We start from the raw sequence: 10,358 nt of genomic DNA, 5'->3' as shown, positions 1-10,358 counted from the left end.
TTGCCTGGAAAAGCTGAAATATTTTCTGCTGCAGGTCACCTTGGTTAACATTTAAATTCATGATAGGATTGGCTTTTGTTCCAAATATATGACTGCTAATCATGCTTTAAATCACTCCGGTGCTAGCATTGAAACAAATTGAAATTCCCTATTATTCTAATTTAGTGTGACAACATTTACTTGAAACATTGCCTTTCACATAGGGCAGTGAAACTTTAGCACTAGCTGAAAAAGAAGACTTTCATATATGCACAAAAGGAAAACCTTCAAAGTATTTTCTCATTTATTGTCCTAGTATTTTGTGCATATTTCCATACATCATTTAACTTAATAGTATCTACAAATAGATAATTATATAAGTGAAAGGCTCTAGCAGCTAATTTAAATAAATTATTAGATGATGCCTTCACTAGGAACACAAATGAAAGAATGTGCACCCACCCAGGCTGTAAGAAGCACCCAACATGTTCAGACACAGGTTACTGAAGAGAAATTTGGAGAGCCAATAAAGAGATATGTAATTTCATGCACATTCTGACATAATTACAAGGTAGCTATCTGATTTTGAAAAAAACATATTTTGCTTTTTATGGTACTTACCTGCATGAATGAAAGAAACAAGTTTATTGGAGAAGCTTGAATTATACTTTTTAAGAACACATTTTTCAAAATATGCTTTAATCCCCACCCTTCTGCATCATTCAACCCATGAATCATTTGAAAGATATGAAGATGGATTTGGCAATTTAATCACTAGTTAGAGACTGGATCAGTGTAAGCATGCAGTAATGCTGCCAATTGAAGGCAGGTTCAATCAATGGCAGACACAAGTCCAGACATACTCCTGAAACAGCTGCCCTGAGTTGACTCAGTTACACGAGCAACGAGTTCATTGTTTCAAATGCTGAGGCAAGTAATGTTTATCATTAAAAGCTACATACAAGGTAAGAACATATAAATGGGGATTGTTCTGAGATTAATCAAAGAATACTTCAATGTTTAATGATTATTGATTTTTTTTTTGCATCTGTATGATTTGAAGAAACTGCGCTTGTGTATGGTGCCTTCTGATTCTATAAGGTGACTAATGTCTTTATTTGAGTGTAATGAGGGTTTTAGCAGTCCCAGGTCAGACATACAAGATGATAAGCACAACATTTAATAAGGTTGGAGTTTTAAAATTGTTTCAATTAGAACATCATTTACTAAATATTCTTGAATCCAGCTGTTAAGTGGAATTACAGATTGCTGCTGCTGCTGCTGCTGCTTAACACTTCATTACAATGTAAGCTGTGTTCATTTTTGAAAGCTGCTTACCTACAGAGATGAACAAGTAATGGTATATAATATGTGAATTTATAACTCCTCCTTAATGCTGTATATGCATGTTTTGATCACTTTTTTAAGAATCGTTTAATAGGACATGTTTAGATCTTTTATGCAGCTTGAATTCTGATTATCTCAATTTTTCATAAGTTTATCAAGTATAATGTATTTAATTATCTAAAATATACTATTCTGAAAGCATTCAATCATATTTTGATGTTTTCATATTTTTGATACTTAATGCTTTACTGCTTCATAATGACTATTTCCATTGTCTCAGCCGTTGTCAGAGTTCTATGTTGTATTTTGATTTATTATTCCAATATGGCTGTCAACCACAACACTGGTGCATGTAAGCTTGAACATTACTGATATGTTAACAATCTCTTTCACGAATTTGTCTATGCCATATGGAGTTTTAAATTTAGATTTAATTTAGACTCCAATGCTAACTGTGGCCAGCTGATGAATTATAAGCATTTAATTGACTGCTAGTAATCCTTATGTATGATTTGTTTAATGTGAAAGTTGGATTCAATAGATTTATACTTCATTTTATTGTTGAAACCAATGGATTCAATTAGGGAAGAAGAAAATGTCAATTAGTATTCACTTGCGTTTTTCATCTAGGTGTCCCTGAAGAAGTTTGCTAATGCATAAACATTAGTCAACAATAGGAAGAAAATCTCCAGAAGTCAAAAAAGCCTGTCAAAAAGTATAGGTCTCAACTGAAAGGTCCCTTAGGGGGTAAAACAGATGAAATGGAAAGTAGCTAGTACCACCTAATTCCACCTGTGTCAATGTTTCCAGAACAATTGAAGAGCCAGTCAACTGTGTCTGACCAATTGTGCATGTGATAAGTCACATGTCTCAGATGGGACATCCTGCAGTAGTGAGGCTAGATCATGGACCTGAAGTAGGTTTCAGCATTCAATTTAAAGGGCTGCCAGCTCTGGCTGGGAGCACATTCAGAACCAGAAGTTAATTGGCAAACAATCACTATTGTGACACTAATTGCATAGAATGAAAAGGAGAACATTTAGGCAGAATATGCATCATCATCCCGATGATTCTTGAGTCACCTGTGCCTTCCTAGTAACAAAGATGGAAATATCAGCTGCTTATGCAGGGCCCCACCACACTGGATCAAACAGACCAACTCCCCTTCTAGTTATTGCCATGAGCAATGAAGGTAAAAAATCACACAACTGAAGAAGGGCTCATGCCTGAAACATCAATTCTCCTGCTCCTTGGATGCTGCCTAACCTGCTGAGATTTTCCAGCAACACCTTTTCTCAGCAATATTAACACAACACCAGGTTATGGTCCAACATTCTGGACCAGATGGGCCAATGGGCTGAGAAATGTCAGATGGAGTTTAATTTAGATAAATGCGAGGTGCTGCATTTTGGGAAAGCAAATCTTAGCAGGACTTGTTTACTTAATGGCAAGGGCCTAGGGAGTGTTGCTGAACCAAGAGACCTTGGAGTACATGTTCATAGCTCCTTGAAAGTGCAGTTGCAGGTAGATAAGATAGTGAAGAAGGTGTTTGGTATGCTTTCCTTTATTGGTCAGAGTAGGAGAAAGTGAGGACTGCAGATGCTGGAGATCAGAGCTGAAAATGTGTTGCTGGAAAAGCGCAGCAGGTGAGGCAGTATCCAAGGAGCAGAAGAATTGACATTTTGGGCATGAGCCCTTCTTCAGGAATGAGGAGAGTGTGCCAAGCAGGCTAAGATAAAAGGTAGGGAGGAGGGACTTGGGGAAGGGGCATTGGAAATGGGATAGGTGGAAGGAGGTTAAGGTGAGGGTGATAGACCGGAGTGGGAGTGGGGGCGGAGAGGTCAGGAAGAAGATTGCAGGTTAGGAAGGTGGTGTTGAGTTCGAGGGTTGGGACTGAGACAAGGTGAGGGGAGGGGAAAATGAGGAAAATGGAGAAATCTGAATTCATCCCTTGTGGTTGGAGGATTCCTAGGCGGAAGATGAGGCGCTCTTCCTCCAACCGTCGTGTTGCTATGGTCTGGTGATGGACAAGTCCAAGGACCTGCATGTCCTTGGTGGAGTGGGAGTGGGAGTGGGAGGGGGAGTTAGTGTTGAGCCACAGGGTGGTTGGGTTGATTGGTCCGGGTGTCCCAGAGGTGTTCTCTGAAACATTCCACAAGTAGGCGGCCTGTCCCTCCAATATAGAGGAGGCCACATCGGATGCAGTAAATGATGTGTGAGGAGGTGCTGGTGAATTTGTGGTGGATATGGAAGGATCCCTTGGGACCTTGGAGGGAAGTAAGGGGGGGGGGGGGGGTTTGGGGGCAAGTTTTTGCATTTCTTGCGGTTGCAGGGGAAGGTGCTGGGAATGGAGGTTGGGTTGGTGGGAGGTGTGGACCTGACGAGGGAGTCGTCTTTTCGGAACGTTGATAGGGGAGGAGAGGAAAATATATCCCTGGTGGTGGGGTCCATTTGGAGGTGGCAGAAATGACGACGGATGATACAATGTATATGGAGGTTGGTGGGAGGTGAGGACCAGTGGGGTTCTGTCCTGGTGGCGATTGGAGGGGCAGGGCTCAAGGGCGGAGGAGCGGGAAATGGAGGAGATGCAGTGGAGAGCATTGTCAATCACGTCTCGGTTGGGGGGGAGCGGGGGGGAGTTGCGGTTTTTGAAGAAGGAGGCCATCTGGGTTATTCGGTATTGGAACTGGTCCTCCTGGGAGCAGATGCAGCAGAGATGAAGGAATTGGAATTTGGGATGGTGTTTTTACAGGGGGCAGGGTGGGAGGAGGTGTAGTCTAGGTAGCTGTAGGAGTCGGTCGGTTTATAGTAAATATCCGTGTTGATTCGGTTGCCTGAGATAGAAATGGAGAAGTCTAGGAAGGGGAGGGAGGAGTCTGAGACGGTCCAGGAAAATTTGAGGTCAGGGTGGAAGGTGTTGGTCAAGTGGATGAACTGTTCAACCTCCTCGTGGGAGCACGAGGCAGTGCCGATACATTCATCGATGTAGCGGAGGAAAAGTTGGGGTGTGGTGCCAGTGTAGCTGCGGAAAATGGACCGCTCCACATATCCTACAAAGAGGCAGGCATTGCTGGGGCCCATGCGGGTGCCCATGGCTACTCCTTTGGTTTGGAGGAAGTGGGAGGATTGGAAAGAGAAGTTGTTCAGAGAATGGACCAGTTCAGTCAGTCAGAGGAAGGTGTCAGTGGAAGGGTACCAATCTCCATATATATCGTATCATCTGTTGTCATTTACGCCACCTCCAAACGGACCCCACCACCAGGGATATATTTCCCTCCCCTCCCCGTCAGCGTTCCAAAAAGACCACTCCCTCCGTGACTCCCTCATCAGGTCTACACCCCCCACCAACCCAACCTCCACTCCTGACACCTTCCCCTGCAACCGCAAGAAATGCAAAACATGCGCCCACACCTCTCCCCTTACTTCCCTCCAAAGCCCCAAGGGATCCTTCCACATCCACCATTAATTCACTTCCACACACATTATTTACTGCATCCGCTGCACCCGATGTGGCCTCCTCGATATTGGGGAAACAGGCTACTTGCGGAATGTTTCAGAGAACATCTCTGGGACACCCGGACCAACCAACCCAACTACTTTGTGGCTCAACACTTCAACTCCCCCTCCCACTCCACCAAGGACATGCAGGTCCTTGGACTCCTCCATCGCCAGACCGTAGCAATACGACGGCTGGAGGAAGAGCGCCTCATCTTCCGCCTAGGAACCCTCCAACCACAAGGGATGAATTCAGACTTCTCCATTTTCCTAATTTTCCCCTCCCCGCAACTTGTCTCAGTCCCAATCCTCGAACTCAGCACCACCTTCCTAACCTGTAATCTTCTTCCAGACCTCTCCGCCCCACCCCCACTCCGGTGTATCACCCTCCCCTTAACCTCCTTCCACCTATCACATTTCCAACGCCCCTCCCCCAAGTTCCTCCTTCCTACCTTTTTACCTTCGCCTGCTTGGCAAACTTTCAGCATTCCTGAAGAAGGGCTCGTGCCTGAAACGTCGATTCTCCTGCTCCTTGGATGCTGCCTGACCTGCTGCGCTTTATTAGTCAGAGTATTGAATACAGGAGTTGGGAGGTCATGTTGCAGCTGTACAGGACATTGGTTAGGCCACCTTTGGAATATTGCATGCAATTCTGGTTTCCTTCTTATCGGAAGGATGTTGTGAAACATGGAAGGGTTCAGAAAAGAGTTTCAAGCATGTTGCCAAGGTTGGAGGATTTGAGCTCTAGGGAGAAGCTGAATAGGCTGGGGGTGTTTTCCCAGGAGCGTTGGACACTGAGGGGTGACCTTATAGAGGTTTATAAAATCACGAGTGGTATGGATAGGATAAATAGAGTAAGTCTTTTCCCGAGGGTGGGGGAGTCCACAACTAGAGGGTGAAAGGGGAAAGATATAAAACAGACCTAAGGGGCAACTTTTCACGCAATGGGTTGTCCATGTATGAAATGAGCTGATAGAAGAAGTAGTGGAGGCTGGTACAATTGCAGCATTTAAAAGGCTGGGTATTTGTATATGAAGGGTTTAGAGGGATACGGGCCAAGTGCTGGTAAATGGGACTAGATTAGGTTACAATATTTGGTTGGAATGGACGAGTTGGACCGAAGTGTCTGTTTCTGTGCTATGGATCTCTGACTCTAAGTCTTGTTCCTAATGTGGGCTCACAGCTATGGAAGAAAATGTGGTGATATGCATGGGTAATGGGGAATGAGTTCATGACTAGGCAGTGATCAAGAGTACTTGTTCAAGGAGATTTGCACTGACAAAGTGAGGAATGTATGCATCATGGACCTCATCCTGTGCCAAGGTTTACATTGCATTTTGGATACACATCTTTGCAACAATCTGTTACTCAACCTAATATGATGAGTGGAGTGTGCATAATCTTTATCCTTTCTCTGATCCTGGCAGTCACCATCTTTGAAGGACTGGCATTGAGATGGATGAACCATCTTAACCCTTTCTCCATGTTGCTTTGGGTAGTATATTATCATTGGGAGAAAGTTAATAGAAGACCGAGTTCAGGATGCGAAAGGGAAGACATTATCAGGCTGACAACCTGTAATAATTAGTGTGTTACAAAGAGCTCAGTGTTGGGCCACAATTATTTCTATATATTAATAAACTGAATGAGGTAAATTTACATAAATAGGTGGGGGAACGATACCGAATCTGCAGATGGATACAGATAGGTTAAATGAAAGAGCAAAAATCTGTGTGAAATGTGAAGTTATGCACTTTGGTAAGAAGAATAAAGAAGCTATTATTTAAATGGAGAATGATTGACTGCTGAAAGCTAAAGCACGGAGAGATTTGGGAGGCTGCATACATAGTTTGCAAAAAGCTAGTATACAAGTTCAAAAGGTGATTGGGAAGGCAAATGCAATGTTGGTCTTTATTTGAAAATAGTGTCTAGATAATGGAATTCTTGCTGAAACTCAATCAGGCCACTCCTAGAGTACTGAAAAAAACTGTTTTGGTCCTTTTTATCTAAGGTAAGGTATATTGGGATTGGAAGGAGTCGTAAAAGATTCAATAGATTAATCCCAGGCATGAAAGACAGGAGTTGCTGGAAGGTGGAACTAGACTGGGTTGGAATATCTGGTCGGCATGAACGGGTTGGACCTAAAGGGTTTGTTTCCATGCTGCACATCTCTATGACTCTGATTCTAAATGAGAGGTAACCTTGTTGGAATATATCAGATTACTAAAAGACTTGTCAAGCCAGATGCTGTATCTCCTTGTGGGAGAGTCTAGGACCAGAGGACATAATCTCAGAGTAAGCGGTTGTTCATTTAAAACAGAAAAGGAAGAATTTCTCTCTCTCAGAAAGTAGTGAATCCATGGAACACTTTACTGCAGAGGGCTATGGATGCTCAATAAAGTATATTTGAAACTAAGGCAGACAGACATATGAATATTTAATCCATAACCAAGGAAAGTGGAATTGAAGATATCAGATTAGTCATTTCATTGACTGGCAGAGCATACTTGATGAGCTGGGCAGAATGGCACACTCCTTGTCCTATGGTGTTAGTGTCCTATTACATTGCTTATGATTCCACAAATGTTTCACATCCTCTTGTTAAAATATATACTGAAATAAAACAACATGGCTCCACAGGATTCAGACTTTGCAAGTTTCCTGCAGCAGATCTCTGTCTAACACTACTTATGATAAACCTAAATTCACTCTGTCTAAGCACCCTTTGATTTCTTTGCTATGATCTGCCTGTATTGATTGCAAAACAAAGCTTTTCACTGTACCTAGCTACATGTAATTATAATAAATCAAATCAAAACTGTTAACGGTAATTAAGCCATGACCAGTTGCCTGAAGCAAGAATTTTTTGCCAGGAATAGAACACATTTTCAGATATTAACACTCATGTGAGTTTGCTGAATGGGAGCCACAAACTGGTATTGGCACAATCTCTAGATCTGGTGACAATGGCTGTGATAGAGCTTGATGCTGAACCATAGGCAGATAATGAGGAGGTCCATGGAAATTTGACAGACATTACAAAGGAGATCCCAAAGCATACCAAGAACAGTAATGGGATCTATTCAAGCTATAAGCACTGGAATCTCCCTCTCTTTCAAACAAGTGGCCTTTTCATTGAGAGGTTGGTGATTCTCCCAGACAGCGAGACCCAAAAACTCAATCAGAGGTTTCTCCGTTCATATTCTGACATGGAGTAAGTGAGGACTGGAGATCGGAGTCAAAAGGTATGGTATTGAAAAAACACAGCAGGTCAGACAGCATCCTAGGAGGAGGGGAGTTGACGCTTTGGGTGTAAGCCCTTCATCTGGAATGTGGGCATTAGGGTTAGCCCACATTCTTGATGAAGAGCTTTATATCTGATGCATTGGCTCCCTTGGTCCTCGAATGCTGCCTGACCTGCTGTGGCTTTTCAGGGCCACACCTTTTGACTTATGTTCTGACATGTTTTCTATTGCCTTATCATAGAGTTCAAACAGGCAATCCTGAGGCGGAAGAGAGACAAAATGGTTGAGTGGGGGATAGCCGGGCCATGGTGTTACATTTTGGGCTAAAGTAAAATTCTCCTGCTGTTGATGGCCCACATTGCCTTTTATAGATGCCCAGTCTTGAACTGCTAGATCTGTTGAAGTCTGTCCCTCTTAGTACAACATGATGAAAGTTATTTTCCGTGTGAAGAGAATGATGTCTCCACAAGAACTATGTGGTGGTTGCTCTTACCAAAATGGTCATGGACAGTACTGTCATCTGCAGCTGACACATTGGTAAAGTTGAAGTCAAGTCTATTTTTTCCCTCTCTTTAGTTCCCTCACCACCTGCTGCAGACCCAATCTAGCAGCTATATCCTTTAGGAACTGACCAGATTGATCAGTAGTAATGATGCTGAGCCACTCTTGGTTGTGGACATTGGATACATTTTGTGCCACCTCAGTGCTTCCTTTTAAGTGTTTTTTCTACATGGAGTACCGATTCATCAGCTGAGGGAGGATGTGTCATGGTAATCGACAGGAGGTTTCCTTATCCATGTTAACGTGAAGCCGTGAGACGACTTGAGATCCAGAATCAATGTTGAGGACTCCCAGGGCAACTCGCACCTGACTGTAAACCACTGTGCTGCCACCTCTGCTGGGTCTGTCCAGTTCAGGTATAATGATGGTGGTATCTGGGACATTGTTTGCAAGGTATGATTCCATGAGTGTGACTTTGTCAGGGTGTTGCTTAACTAATCTATGAGCTAGGTCTCCCAATTTTGGCACTAGCACCCAGATGTTAGTCAGGAGGATTTCGGAGAGTTGACAGGGTTGTTTCTGTTCTTGTCTTTCCCGGTGCCTAGGTTGATAGCAGATCATCTGTCCAGCTTCATTTGAAGTCATTAACATGTATAGTATGGAAACAGACTTTTTGGTCCATCTCTGCATGCCAACCAGGTGTCCTTCATTAATCTAGTCCCATTTGCCAGCATTTGGTCCATAACTTTCTAAACTCTTCCTTCTTTTCTACCCATCCAGATGCCTTTTAAATGTTGTAATTGTACCATTCTCCACCACATCCTCTGGCAGTTCATTCCATGCATGCACCATTTTTTGAGATTTTTTAGCAATTGGTACAACTGAATGGCTTGCTTGGTCATTTCGGAGAGCAATTGGATTTAGTAAGGGGAGGTCATGCCTGACAAACCTGGTGGAATTCTTTGAAGAGGTGACAAGTAGGTTAGACCAGGGAACCCAGTGGATGTGGTCTATCTAGACTTCCAAAAGGCCTTTGATAAGGTGCCACACTGGAGGCTGCTGAGCAAGGTGAGGGCCCATGGTGTTTGAGGTGAGCTACTGGGATGGATTGCGGATTGGCTGTCTGACAGAAGGCAGAGAGTTGGGATAAAAGGTTATTTTTCGGAATGGCAGCCGGCGACAAGCGGTGTCCCGTAGGGTTCAGTGTTGGTGCCGCAGCTGTTCATGTTATATATTAATGATCTGGATGAAGGGACTGGGGGCATTCTAGCGAAGTTTGCCGATGATACGAAGTTAGGTGGACAGGCAGGTAGTACTGAGGAAGTGGGGAGGCTGCAGAAGGATCTAGACCGTTTGGGAGAGTGGTCCAGGAAATGGCTGATGGAATTCAATGTGAGCAAATGCAAGGTCTTGCACTTTGGCAAAAAGAATAAAAGTGTAGACTACTTTCTAAATGGTGAGAAAATTCGTAAAGCCAAAGTACAAAGGGATCTGGAAGTGCTAGTCGAGGATTCTCTAAAGGTGAACATGCAGGTTGAGTCTGTGATTAAGAAAGTGAATGCAATGTTGTCACTTATCTCAAGAGGGTTGGAATATAAAAGCACTGTTGTGCTACTGAGACTTTATAAAGCTCTGGTTAGGCCCCATTTGGAGTACAGTGTCCAATTTTGGTCCCCACACCTCCAGGAAGGACATACTGGAACGTGTCCAGCGGAGATTCACACGGATGATCCCTGGAATGGTTGGTCTAACATATGAGGAATGGCTGAGGATCCTGGGATTGTATTCATT

At 43.4% G+C, this 10,358-nt stretch overlaps 1 protein-coding gene across 3 annotated transcripts in view; it reads left to right on the top strand.

The window, feature by feature from the left end:
* The first annotated feature begins 838 nt into the window (after positions 1-838).
* The window catches only part of amotl1 (angiomotin like 1), a 244,441-nt gene continuing 234,921 nt past the window's right edge, over positions 839-10,358 (top strand). The window contains exon 1 of one of the 3 annotated variants that reach the window (XM_060825949.1): positions 839-944. The gene's annotated coding sequence lies outside the window, so the exon portion shown is untranslated. Of the gene's footprint in view, positions 945-1,039; positions 1,081-10,358 lie in introns of those variants that run through there. The other 2 variants (XM_060825947.1, XM_060825948.1) reach the window with 2 other exon arrangements.

The sequence above is a fragment of the Hemiscyllium ocellatum genome, chromosome 6 (genome assembly GCF_020745735.1).
Source record: "Hemiscyllium ocellatum isolate sHemOce1 chromosome 6, sHemOce1.pat.X.cur, whole genome shotgun sequence".
Taxonomy (NCBI): domain Eukaryota; kingdom Metazoa; phylum Chordata; class Chondrichthyes; order Orectolobiformes; family Hemiscylliidae; genus Hemiscyllium; species Hemiscyllium ocellatum.
Note: the sequence above shows the minus strand (reverse complement) of the source record. Positions and strands in the feature narration are given on the sequence as shown.